This window comes from Anopheles moucheti, chromosome 2 (assembly GCF_943734755.1).
Source record: "Anopheles moucheti chromosome 2, idAnoMoucSN_F20_07, whole genome shotgun sequence".
Taxonomy (NCBI): Eukaryota; Metazoa; Arthropoda; class Insecta; order Diptera; family Culicidae; genus Anopheles; species Anopheles moucheti.
In genome coordinates, this window is record NC_069140.1 from 26,160,354 (window position 1) to 26,174,792 (window position 14,439).

General features: G+C 41.6%; 1 pseudogene; it reads right to left on the reverse strand.

The window, feature by feature from the left end:
• Positions 1-2,256: 2,256 nt before the first annotated feature.
• Positions 2,257-3,971, reverse strand: LOC128299450 (uncharacterized; annotated as a pseudogene).
• Between the last annotated feature and the right edge of the window lie 10,468 nt (positions 3,972-14,439).

The following is a 14,439-nucleotide window of genomic DNA, read 5'->3' on the forward strand; positions in this document are numbered from 1 at the left end:
CCTCGAGGGCTATTACGAGGTCTGGACAGGAAAGTACTGTACCGCCCGGTATCCCATCCTGGCCGGTGGGCACTTTTGGGTGTGGGGAGACGATTACACAGCGGGCCCTCGACCGTAAAATGGATGGTGATCGATGACTCTATTAGTAATGCGCCTAATTTAGTGCAACTCGGGAATGTTATGAAGCGTGCCGTAGAAATGGTCAACTAACCCAAGGTGGCGCGATGCGCCTGGGGGTGTTTGTATAACTCAATGCTGGCATATTTATAACTTTTTTATGTTCCGATGCAATTTTTTTCTTCGTTGCTATTCTTGTGCATAATTAGCACAAGGGTTTTGATACATGATGGACAAGGGACATGATATTTTATTATTTCACTTTCGTGCAACGCTAGTTAATATTTTAAATATTTAGAGGAAAACAGAATGTTCTTTAAGTTTAATCAGCTTTATTTTCAACTAAGGATTATAAACAGAATCCCAATCATTATATATCAAATATATATTTATTATTTGACTAACCGGTACCTTTTTAGTGAAATAATCGCACCCTACTTTAATTAAGTAAATTTCAAATTTTTATAATCAATTAAGTTAAATTAATACAACACATCCACATTTCCACATTAATTTTCCATGGATTTTGAGATTGATGTTAGAAATATTTTAAATTATATTTTAGAAGTATAGCCCACATTGAAACCAATTACTAAACGCATGTTGTCGATATATATATATGAGTTGGATAACTGTCAATAGTTCTTGTTGATGAAGCCTACTGGAGCGTATTCACATTTATGTAAAACGTGCAAACATTAAGAGGCATGTATGCTAATCTAACTGGGTCACAAATCGACCAAAACTTTTACCTTTCTGACTGGGTACCATTCATCGATGCATTCGAAACCAATTCAAACTATATTCATGCAAACCAACCAACCCACCCAGACGCATTTCAATGCTCCACCGCCAAACAACTGCACGCCATCCTAGCACTATTCAAACAGCACAATAGTACGCACAAAACAACGATAGGGTGATCAACACACTTTCGACACACCGGGCACCACTCTAAACACATTCGTGTGCCCCATGACACCTTCTCCCAAAAAGCTCCCCTACTCCCGGGTGGGTAATGAATATGAAATGCTAATGAGACTACAATAAATATTAATCAACAACTGCACTATAAATGTAAATATCACCTCATAAATTAATGACCCCAGTGTGGATGAGGTTGTGACCTGTGCCGTCGTCGGTCGGCTCCAGTCGCTGTCGCATCGCCACACACACACAAACACCGACGAGATAATGATCTAAATTATTATTAGGTGGTCAGTAGCGGTGAAAAGCGCCACGGAACCTGTATGCAGCTGTATGTTTGTACGGCACCCGTGGAGCATAATTAAGGGAGGCTGCATTTGAAAGTCAATAACGCAGCAGCAGGCAGCCGGTTTTCAATCGTCAATCGATCGGATGCTGGCAATTAGCGATAGATCGCCGCGCGGGATATTATTTTATACGGTGTCATGTAGCGAAATGATGCGGGAACAAACACGGGAGTTCCGGAGTTGCTGCACTAGCTGCTAGTTTAGAAGTTTTTGTTTTGTTTTGCTATAGTTTAGCTAACTTCATCGGAAGGTGGCATGTTTAAATATCAAGTCATTCGTGCAATTTGTTTTCCATTCGATAATAATACTCCAATCACCCGGAAGAGAAGGGGGGAAGCGCATAAACAATCGCTTCCGACGAGGGAAAACTATTCAAAAACAATTATTTCTACATCCTTTTTTCGCTTGTCAGGTCTTACTCAGGGTTCTCTTATTTAAATTTTCTGTTCATTATGGAACGTCCGCCGGGTGGGGTGGGAACGTCTTAATCGAAAAACTTTTCGTGCGGTGCACTATGCGCTCTTATCTCACGGTTTGGTCGTTGTTCACCATCGTCAAACAACTCGCAACACTAAAGCTGAACTCTGTTCATAAATTATCTCTCTCGTGCTTTCTCCGTGCACCCGGTTCCCGTGCGGATGACCAGCAACGCGTTTTCACTGCTTACTGTTTTAAAACCGAGTAACACGGGCTGGGAAAATTAGGTGGTGCGGAAAATGTACGACGGAAGGCGCTACCACAATCAATTTTCCAAAGCTAACACCACCCGAAAAACTCTACCACCACTATCACCACGGCCGGCGATATTTATTTATTGTTGTAGCAACTTTTTCACTTATCAGCTTCGGAATCTTTACGGTGCGCTTTAGTGGCGTTCGTACCAATCACTTCCGGTATATTGTTGCGCTGCTGACTTCCGTTTCGACGAGTAACCATGGGTGGAGGTCTGCTTCGTGCGAGTTCCTGCCGTTGATGGACGATCGGTGCGTTTCGGTTGCCCGAAAGGGTTCCGTGTGCCATTCGAGCTCGTGAGCAGCTGGTAGCGATGGGACAATCCTTCGTACCGCTCAATCGCATCCCCATCCGATCCGATGCTGGACCCATCGCGCGTTGTATCTTCAACCGAGGCCGAACTTTGTTCGAGGCTGGTGGCAATGTCCTTGCGCCGTGTTGCACCGGCCGTCATGACCATAACGGTCGGGTTCATTGTCTCCATGTGTTCCTTGAGGCAGCTTTGCAGCAGGTTGAGGAAGTAGAGAAATGCCAACAGGGTAAGGGCGGACAGGGCCGCACCTTTGCCCTTGCCCGATTTTCCGTGCGATGGAGCCGGCCACAGTGGAGGCAGCGAGTGAATGATGGCCGGAGGTGTCGGATGGGGTGGAGGGTGTGGCGGTGGCGGAGGGTGGTAATCGTATCCTCCGGAGCTTCCGTGGGCACTGCCTCCGTACCCGTCGGCCGACGAGCTGAACTTCATACCGTATCCCTGCGATCCATCGCCGGCAGCAACAAGCGAATGCACCGGATGGTGCATTGGATGGCCCGCGTAAAACGACGACACATCGTACGGTGATCCATACCCCGGTGACAGCGGCATGGTCGGCTCTAACCCACCGGATGCGTACGGGTTCCAGCGGTTCTGTACGAGCTGGCTACGATCGACAGCTCGCGGTAGGACAGCACCAATCGAATTCACCACCATCGCCGCTACGATGCAACTGTCGCACTCTCGGTTAGACGAATGCAGCGCACCAAGCCATTCCATGCGACCAGCGTCAATTGGCACTGATTCTGACACCGAAAGGCAGAGCCGTGCAAAACACGACTCACGAGAAAACGCGAGAGAAAGTGGAAACCGGGCGACCGGCTACTGCTGGAAGCACCGGCAACCGGTAGGGAAATTAAAAGGAAAATCTTCCCATTAAAAACATATGCTTAATCTGTACCGAGGCGAATCGGTGCGTGTGACGCAAGGGCGACTGTTGGGCGAGTGAGCAAGGTACCGAACTCGTTTGACTCGAGTGACGATTCAACGCTCCAGCGAAGTACAATGGCTGTGACTCAGAGTGGTGAAAACAAATGGAAATTACCACTCATTACAAGGCTTGTTAAATGTCTATCATGAAGGGGTACCCTCTCTTAGTCGAAGTTGCATTCGAAGACACACAACTCAACACACAAATAGACGTACAAAGTGTTTAAACAAAGGAAAGTACAAAGAGCCTCCAGTGTTGTTGAAACTTAACCCGAAGTTTATCTTATTCTCTAATGATTTATAAACATTTATAAAACCGAACGGAATGGATCCGACAGGTGTAGAACTATATTTTGTGCACAGAAAAGCCCAAGGCTTTAAAGTCGTGGTCGGTGCGTTCACGAAAGTTTGGTGAAGTTCTGCTATAGTTCAAGTATAAACCCCGATAAGAGTGAACGGATAAATGAGTCGATATTGATACTAAGAATTCCTTCATTTTCTTGCGAATTCTAGTTTTGGACTGAACGATACTGAACGATGAAATTAAACAAAGTCTTACTCCGAAACCTAACCTTGAAGTCTTGATCAAAGCAAAGCGCTTTGAACATCGTTAGTTTGTATCACGAATTGCAGTTTAGTATAGAATACTGCATTAAGAAATAAAATGTTTGTCCATTAGCAACTATTTATCAAACACCAAAAGGTACAGTCGTTGACAATCAATGAGATCAGAAGCTGATGATCTGGAAAAATGTATCGATCATCAGATATGACTTGCACTGTGCCACATGTGAAATTGTCAATCAGTATAGGTTCTAAGATGTTAATATGCGGTACTCCTAAAACGTTCGTGAAGAGTCTAGATGTGTTGAATGGAAGACTCGTTTGTTAAGTTGTAAGCAAACCTTATATTACTTAACAATTAGCTTCAGTTCACAATTTCATTGCCAAGAAGCCAAAACCCGATAAAACTCTGTACAACATGGGATGTCTTTAACACTTTGTTGACGGGGGACGGACATGTCCGTCCTCGCTCAGCCGAACGTTGTTGACGGGTGACGGACATGTCCGTCCTGAAGACCGGCGCATCGATGAAAGACGCGCGCGCACATACATGCACACGGGCTATTTCTGATTGTGTTCTTTTCTGGATTATTTTCTGGACGTTCTAAGCTAATGATGAAAGATTTCAGGTAATGAATGACATCGTGCGACGGAACACGCTAAGCTCTCCAGCGCCTAAGATAACAAATGTTTGCGGCGATACCAGCACGTTCTGGCTAAAAATCGCCCGTCAACAAAGTGTTAAAATATTCCCATAACTCTTGGATCATAATTTGATGCATACGAGAATGTTTCTTCTAACGAGCTTCTAAACAGCATCGTGCAGATGAAAATTTTATATCCATGGAATACTGTTTGTCATCCGTGTTTTACTTAGCTTAGGGGAGCGTTTTCACATTTCTGGCTGCATATTTTGCATGTTTCGACGATGAAATATTTGTTTGAAAGAAGCAACTTTACACAGTATCATATAAAAATTCCTAAACGTCCCTCACCAATGTACATTAACATTGTTTATGCTACAAAGAAAAAACACACAACCCACTCAATTCTCTCGGGTTGTCTGTTGTTGCGCTGCTGTTTAGACGAGACGATTTTGAGAAGAACAGATTAAATTTTATTTTTTGTGATACTTTTTTTTCTAAACTACACATGCAAAATGAGTTCCAGTCGAGGCAGGGTTGAAAAACGTCATAGCTTGCAGGATTGATGCAAACGTTGCACATGGGATTTAAATAGCATCCTACCACGCTACTACCGAACGACGCCTTTTGTGGCCAATAGATTGACGTATGAATTGTCAAACCAGTTCACCACCCCGAAGGCAGAAGCACCCATTTGACCCGATGTGAAGACCGCCAACGGTCGTTAGGATCGTTTAATCTCCGCCCAAGCTCGCTTGGGGATACGCGGCTACTCACCTCCCGAACTCCCAAAGCGTTGGGGATGACACATGGATTAAGTGAAAAACGGTAGAAAAAAAAACTGCTCTGCTTCTGCTTGGACTGTTAACCAAGCTTGCCAAGCCGCCAAAACACTTCCGCCTCTTCGCCGGGTTTTGGAACCATTGTTGGCATTTCGTAGCGGTTTGGCATGGGACGACGGAATTAGCCGACAGGACGAGAAGATCAAACGCCGACATGAAGCCCTGCCCCAGGGGATGGCGCATTTTTACAGTTTCTCTCTCTCTCTATCTCTCTCTCTCTCTGTCTCCTCAGAAACCCACCTTCTCTACATCCTTCCCTCTGAGCGAGGGAGTATCTCCACATCTGGTACTCATCACCGAGGCGTCCTTTTTGCGTTCTTGCATTAATTCGCGTACCGTGCCAGGGTAACTGCAGCGCGTCCGGTGGGAGTTGTGTGACTTCAAAAGCAGAAGTTAATTTCGTCCCATTTTGTCGCCTTTCAAACCACTTCAGAGCGAAGCGTAAACCTAGAACGGGTGAGGACACTCCGGCAATATGGAAATTCCAAAACCCTCACACGGTTTTCCTTTCTTTCGTTTGCTGAATTATTTATTAACTTTTTAACTGGATTTTTCCCTTGCCAGCTTATCGCGATGTATAAAATGGCTTTATCTGGCGATTTTTGTTCGCCTTGGTCCATTTACTTTTTTTTTCCTAACGTTGCTGCGGGCTACATTGGACGATTGGACTACCGGTTAGCGGAAATGGGTGGGACCATTCTTGTTGCTTTTGCTGCCAATGCCCAAAAGCGTTGTTGGCGCTGCAATGGAGTCGCTTTGTGCTGTCGCACTGCAATGGGAAGGTAACATTTTCTTTTCGCACGAGTATTTTACCGCGCACAAAGCGAAGCGTGTCTCGCCAGCTTCGATTTACATCGGGCGATGGATGGATCTTGACTTGATCCATCCAGCCCCACATTCCATCCTTTAGTCTTTTTTGCCCTTCGCCAGAGTGGTGCTATTAGTAAAGTGTATCCCATTCATCAGCTCAGACGTGGTTTTGTTTGTTGAGCCTATCTGCAAGAATGCACCTCATCGAGCATCGCATCGGTTAGCATTTTATCTAGCTTTTTTTCCTGGGAAAATTGAAGTGATAACGAGGCAACAAATAATGTTCGCACGAGATTTCCATCTATCTACAGAGTATTATCAAAGGGCGTTAGTTGGGTCTTTATATCTTTTAATCTGCTTTTAAGCTGCCAAACATTAAAAAATAAAGTTACTTGATAAATTTTATTATTATTCACTGCGATAGAGTGGTAAGGAATATTTTAAAGTATTAAGGAGTGATTTTTCGTTTTGCATTTAGCTTTGTGAGGTTTTTTTTCTCTTTGCTAGTTATTTGATTTTATCTTTATTATGGAAAATTACGGCTCACTGCGGCTCTTATGCAGAAGAGTTTAAAATATTCACAAGGCATTTCCTCCTTGCTATTTGTCTAGCGTTGCACATGTTCGGTGAAGTTGTTATTTGATGATAATATTTGTTGAAATTGTATTTTATATTTAAACATTGTTTTTAATCGTGTTTGACGAGAGATAAAGATGGGCTGTTTGACAAGACAGACATCTTGAAGGTGGTGAAGACCAGAAGGATTTGATGGTTGGGTTACGTGATGAGGATATTCTCTCAGCCAGGGGCTCGTCAGAAACCAAGGCATGGTCAACTGTAGATGAACAATAATAAATTAGAGGTATTTTTAACCATAACGTTCGCTTTACTAAAACAGTTTTGTTTCTGAATGTTATATTAGTTGTAAGGATATAACCTATTCCTATTACAATAAAACTTATCCTTACTGTAAACTATATGCCCAACAAAAAAAGCTTTTGTAAGTATATTCAGACATGAGACATAAAAGCCGAGACATTCGTCCGGAACAAATGTAATTAGTCTGGCAGGGCTTGTCCGTTGTTGTTTGGAAAGCCATTGTACGGGACGACTGATGTTTTGGCCAATATTTATGTTGAACATTATTTGAGTGTCAAGAAGTTATTTCCATTTGCTTATGGCTACTTTGTTGCCTGCAGCGGCGGATCAAACGGTAGGCGGAGTAGGCGGTCGCCTAGGGCCTCACGGTGTTAGGGGCCCCAAAAAATTGGTACCGATTGTACAATTTTTGGAAATTTAACAGCAGAGTTAATTTATAGCACAAAATCTAATTAAAAAGGTAAATAATTGATCAAAAATATCCTTGGATTTTATATATCTTTGGTTATATAAAACATTTGTTTCTATTTGATTAGTTATATCGGCCCTGTTACACGGGTACGCAAGAGAAGTATGCAGTGTACTCAAACTCCTTTTCTTTATCGGCACGACATCTTCAGGATGTTTAAGCCTACCATTTCTGGCTTTTTTTACTTTATTTACCCGTAGGATAGTCACCGGAAATAATAAGCAGCGTGGAATAAATTTGCCCATCACTATTGCATTGCATACTATCAAACCCGTGAGAGCGATCGCTAATGTAAGATCGATAAAACGGAAAGCATCCTTCATCTAGCTCAAACTTTCCGTCGGCTGGTACGAAATTCCATTCAAAACCAGCTGATTTCAGCTTCCCGATACCAGGAAACCATCCACGGAAGAGGTAACACCTTGTACATCAATTTTGCTCAAAAACCGCCGAAAGGTATACAATATTTAAAACTAACTTTCCCGTTGGTCGAGTAAAATTTTGCAGCAATTTTGCTCAAAAATCGCCGAAAGTTATGCAATGTTTAAACACTAACTTTCGCGTTGGTCATGAAAATTTTCTTGGAAAACTACCAGTTTTCGAATGTATAGTACCAGGAGAGCATCCACGGAAGAGGTAGCTCCTGGTATTGCGCCGGAAGGTATGCAATCAACTTGCAATGCAATACGCCGTAAGGTATGCAATGTTTAAACACTAACTTTTCATACAAACCAGCTGTTTTCAGATTTCCGATACCAGGAGAGCATGTTTTTCAAGAGGTAACACCAGGTACCAGCAGAGCAAGATGGCGCCCAATATTTCATGAAATATTTCATGAAATGTTTCATGAAATATTTCATGAAATGTTTCATGAAATATTTCATGAAATATTTCATGAAATATTTCATGAAATGTTTCATGAAATGTTTCATGAATGAAATTTTCATGAATGAAATTTTCATGAATGAAATTTTTATGAATGAAATTTTCATGAATGAAATTTTCATGAATGAAATTTTCATGAATGAAATTTTTAAGAATGAAATTTTCATGAATGAAATTTCCATGAATGAAATTTTCATGAATGAAATTTTCATGAATGAAATTTTCATGAATGAAATTTTTATGAATGAAATTTTTATGAATGAAATTTTCATGAATGAAATTTTCCTGAATGAAATTTTTATGAATGAAATTTTCATGAATGAAATTTTTATGAATGAAATTTTTATGAATGAAATTTTTATGAATGAAATTTTTATGAATGAAATTTTCATGAATGAAATTTTCATGAATGAAATTTCCATGAATGAAATTTTCATGAATGAAATTTTCATGAATGAAATTTTATGAATGAAATTTTCATGAATGAAATTTTCACGAATGAAATTTTCATGAATGAAATTTTCATGAATGAAATTTTCATGAATGAAATTTTCATGAATGAAATTTTCATGAATGAAATTTTCATGAATGAAATTTTCATGAATGAAATTTCCATGAATGAAATTTTTATGAATGAAATTTTCATGAATGAAATTTTCATGAATGAAATTTTCATGAATGAAATTTTCATGAATGAAATTTTTATGAATGAAATGTTCATGAATGAAATTTTCATGAATGAAATTTCCATGAATGAAATTTTCACGAATGAAATTTTCATGAATGAAATTTTATGAATGAAATTTTTATGAATGATCATGAAATATTTCATGAAATTTTTCATGAAATATTTCATGAAATATTTCATTAAATTTTCATGAAATTTTCATGAAATATTTCATGAAACATTTCATGAAATATTTCATGAAACATTTCATGAAATATTTCATGAAATATTGGGCGCCATCTTGCTCTGCTGGTACCAGGTGTTACCTCTTGAAAAACATGCTCTCCTGGTATCGGAAATCTGAAAACAGCTGGTTTGTATGAAAAGTTAGTGTTTAAACATTGCATACCTTACGGCGTATTGCATTGCAAGTTGATTGCATACCTTCCGGCGCAATACCAGGAGCTACCTCTTCCGTGGATGCTCTCCTGGTACTATACATTCGAAAACTGGTAGTTTTCCAAGAAAATTTTCATGACCAACGCGAAAGTTAGTGTTTAAACATTGCATAACTTTCGGCGATTTTTGAGCAAAATTGCTGCAAAATTTTACTCGACCAACGGGAAAGTTAGTTTTAAATATTGTATACCTTTCGGCGGTTTTTGAGCAAAATTGATGTACAAGGTGTTACCTCTTCCGTGGATGGTTTCCTGGTATCGGGAAGCTGAAATCAGCTGGTTTTGAATGGAATTTCGTACCAGCCGACGGAAAGTTTGAGCTAGATGAAGGATGCTTTCCGTTTTATCGATCTTACATTAGCGATCGCTCTCACGGGTTTGATAGTATGCAATGCAATAGTGATGGGCAAATTTATTCCACGCTGCTTATTATTTCCGGTGACTATCCTACGGGTAAATAAAGTAAAAAAAGCCAGAAATGGTAGGCTTAAACATCCTGAAGATGTCGTGCCGATAAAGAAGAAGGAGTTTGAGTACACTGCATACTTCTCTTGCGTACCCGTGTAACAGGGCCGATATAACTAATCAAATAGAAACAAATGTTTTATATAACCAAAGATATATAAAATCCAAGGATATTTTTGATCAATTATTTACCTTTTTAATTAGATTTTGTGCTATAAATTAACTCTGCTGCTAAATTTCCAAAAATTGTACAATCGGTACCAATTTTTTGGGGCCCCCAACACGGCGAGGCCCTAGGCGACCGCCTACATCGCCTACCGTTTGATCCGCCGCTGTGTATGACTGAACATCCGTGTTAGTGGATTGCGTGTGATAAATACCCAGGATGCAGGATAGACTATATCGATTAAGTTCACCACCAACTAGTGCTTGATTGTTTTGTTAAGTTAAGTTAAGGTCAAAGAAGTATAACTGAGTGTTGCATGGCGAATCTCCCGGAAGCACAGCGAGCGAACCAAATCAATGGCAAAGTGCTCCTTGAATGCTGTAGTTGTAACTTCCACCACTCGCACCACAGCTTCTCGAAGTTGGCGCACGTATGAATGTAGCTCCATTTAGAAGAGTACTGATACTATAGTAACTGGTGTTAGTGGTAATATAGTCGTTTCCAATATTGTATTCGAAGATGATGATGGCCCTGGCGGACCATTTGAGTAAGTTGATTAGTCGCGGCCCTGCGGCGGTTCAAACGGTAGGCGGAGTAGGTCCCTTCTTACTGCGCTTTCAAGAGCTTCAATGTCCCCCTTCCCTCCTTCATCGTTTTTAAATTTAGAGGCCCCAACTATAATTCCGCTCTGGGCCTCCAAGGGGATTGATCCGCCACTAGTTGCCTGTGTATGATAAAAAAATGAATGTTTCAGACAGTGAGTTATCAATTTTGGTTTAGAATTTATTAGCATTTATTAGCAGAATTTAATTTATTAGAATTTCTATTTTACAAAGGCAGAATGTATTCTGTTTTGCTACGCATAGAAAGAAACAATCTTAGTTGATCTATTTCATTTTCCACATTAAAGCTTCCACGGAGCAAACAAACCCGCCTACTGGCATGAGCTTTTGGGCATGAAAATGATTCCCGAGCAACACCTTCATCATCGTTGTGCGAGAGGGCCGTATGAAACATGCTACCGTTTAATAATACAACCCGAGAACGTAAACGGTAACGCTGCCTCCCTTTACTAGCTATTATTTGTCGCGTCATAAAAACGCACTTGCGCACGTACACTCGCACACACCTGCCATTCTCATCGGTACTCTTCGGTGCTCTTATCAAGGCGCGTTCCATTATGGTCGCCGGTTGCTCATCATTATCATAACTATCGTAATCAAACCGTCTCCACAAAAGGCTGCCGGTCGAGCGACCCGGTGCGTTCGCCAGCAACCATCAGCGAAGCATTAAGTTACCCGTACCGTATACCGTGTGTGGGAGCCGGTGTGGGCTGCCACTGCCCGCTGTAAAGTGTACTAGGCCATCCGAAACACCACGTCATAAAACACCCGGTCGTACCACGGTCGGCGGGGGTTTTTTTTCTGCCGGCGATGAATAAAATATAGCGCACAGGAATTTTCATTAGTACACGTACAGCCGCGCTGCGTTTTTCTTTTCCCTTTTCACATCCGCTTCACCGGGGAAAGTTCTCACTTCCGGGTGACGCGAACGCTTTCCGCACGTTGTGGCAATGTATTAGCAAATCATCGTCACACTTCACGCGCGCGTCACACCTCCTCAACTCTGACATGTTTCCCCGGGATCAATCTTTGACTTGTGCCTTCGGTCGGGTGGGCGTTGCCGGCGCGGCCGAGATCGCGTTGCCTCTGGTCGGTCCGTTCCGGATCCGGTTTGCATTTTATTACCTACCTGCTACTGTGTCGGCACTGTGTCCATCTACGGGGTTCGGATCAAAAGAGCACAATGTGCGCCGGGAACGTCACAGCACGTGCGGAAAACTCACCCCAAACTCCGAACCCTCACAAGGAAAGGAGACAAAATGAAGCCACTCCACATGATCACACCAAACCCAAGCCGGAAGGAAACTCATTTCCATCTTCGCGGGTGTGTTGTTCTGCGTGTCTGTGTGTGTGTGTGTGTGCAGTAGCCACAAACAAGGTGTGCATGGAGTGGTGCTGTTTACGTACTTCTGGAAAGTTTCTAGTGGCTTCAGGCACGTCTTCCTCATCTAGGACGCTTCAGTACCACGCGAGATCCGCTCAGACGAAGCATAGTTCGATGTTGCTTGTTTCCGTGAGTCTGTGTGTGTTTATTTTTGATACACTCACATACACTCACATCTGTAACGCTTCAATTCCATTAAATAATTAGTTTTCACTTCAACTCGCTTCACACGTCACAACTAATCGCACTCTTTCTAGTGAAGTGTGACGCGCGAACATTCGTCCCATTCGGTGGAGCTTGCGACTCTCTCGCAGGGTTTGACACCATGTTTGCACCATGTCGTCACAGTGTGGACGATAGGACTGTGTTGTTCTTTTTTTGCTTAATATCTGTATGGTTTTAGAAAAAAGATATAGATCCTGTTCCTCGTTCGGTGACGCAAGGATGCCCAGCTCCCGCGCGAAAGCTGGGGCCAATGTTTCATGAATGTATAATTTATCTTTTAAATGTGACCACTGTACCATTTTCCTTGTTCGCGCTGTTAACACTGCAACTGCACTTACCCGTGTTGCACTTTTTTTTCTGATTTTGTTCTTACCATTTGCAGCGGTTTAGAGAACTGCATGCATGCGCTAGCTTTTAAGTGCTTCTTGTCAGCCGCCAAGAATATGTTAAACCTTCCATCATTGCAAAAAAAAGGAACCTTTCAAAGGAAAACACGCGGTACCCGCACAGTTTTCCACGCTTCCATTTGCGTTCGGTTTAATTGTATAATCATTGTTCCATATTCACAAGCCACACAAACCTCACGGGAAAGCATTTCCCTTTCCCTCCCCTGGTTCGTTTCTGTGCCACTGTGCCGTTCTACGGCCGACCAACGATCCTGATACCTGTTGTAAAGTTTTAACGAAACCGGGCTCATTACAATATTCATGGGCCCTTGAATCTTTCTTCGGAGTGCTGGATGGATGCAAATTTTGCGTGAAACCGTGAACGTTTTATGTGCTCGAAACAACATTTGCCCACCATTTTGGCACAGTGGGCGCAGACGGGGATAAACAAATATTATACAATTCTTTTTACCAACAGGTTCCAATGGAAGATTTGTAATGAAGAAATTAATTTAAAATAAAAACTAAAGATTTTCGGATTCACTTGGTAATGATGGAACCATTTCTCAAGCAGTAGTACGGATTTTTTGATTTTTTTAGATAAAAACAAAAGAAAAAAGAATTGAATTGATAAGAAAATAGATTGTTTTTCCAGTAAAAGGTTCAGTCAGCTGCTCAACAAATGCCAAAGCAAAGCATTTTGCTTGAAGGTTTGAACCAGGTTAGGCCATATTTCCCGTATTCCAAAAAAACTTAATAAACTTTTTTTTTGACGAAAAAACCAAAAAAAGGATTGTTGAACCAGATTTTTTAATACTGTTAAGAATGATACAGCCCTGTACCTGAATTATTTGACAGATTCAGGTTGAAAGCTTAAGCTTTCTAACTTATGATATGATCTGCCCCAAATGATGGCTGCTTTCCCACTGGAACTAATCATTTTTAATCATAACCCTACATTTTCTGATCCTTTCCAATCCGGTTCACAAAAACATCCACTGTGCGTTGTTGCGATTAAAAAAGAAAAGAAAACCGTGCCTCTCATGCGATGTTTTACGGCCGCTTTTATTGAATGGTTACATTTCGGGGTTTTCCGGCCTTAGAACAAAACCGAAAACCCTGACTCAAACTTCACCAAAGCAGCGTATGTGAGATGAAACCAATTCGTGGTATTTGTCGAAAAATTTGCACCCCTTTCGAGTGCGTTTGTTTTATTTTTCCACCCCGTTTATTTGCTTTATTTTGCTACTTTTTTTTTTTGGGGTACCATTCGGGAAACCGTAACACCGCATTCTAGCTGATCAGCGCACGGGCCCGTTCGATGGTAATTTTTTGGAAATTTGATACGTTTCCTGGAAGAAATAAAACCACCCTGTTCTCTGTCGACGTTTGTGAGTGTGGCAGAGTGCGGAGATGCATCATAAAATTTCACCTCCGTGCAGTTCTGTCCTCCGGTTTGTCACATATTGGATTTGGGGAATTGGGAAATGTGAAATCGCACCATTGTGCAAAAAGTCAGTTTGACTTGTTCTCGTGTGTCATCAATTTTTAAACGTCGTCAAATTTCCATTCTCCGCCTATCTGCCATTGGACCATCGGAAGAGGCAGG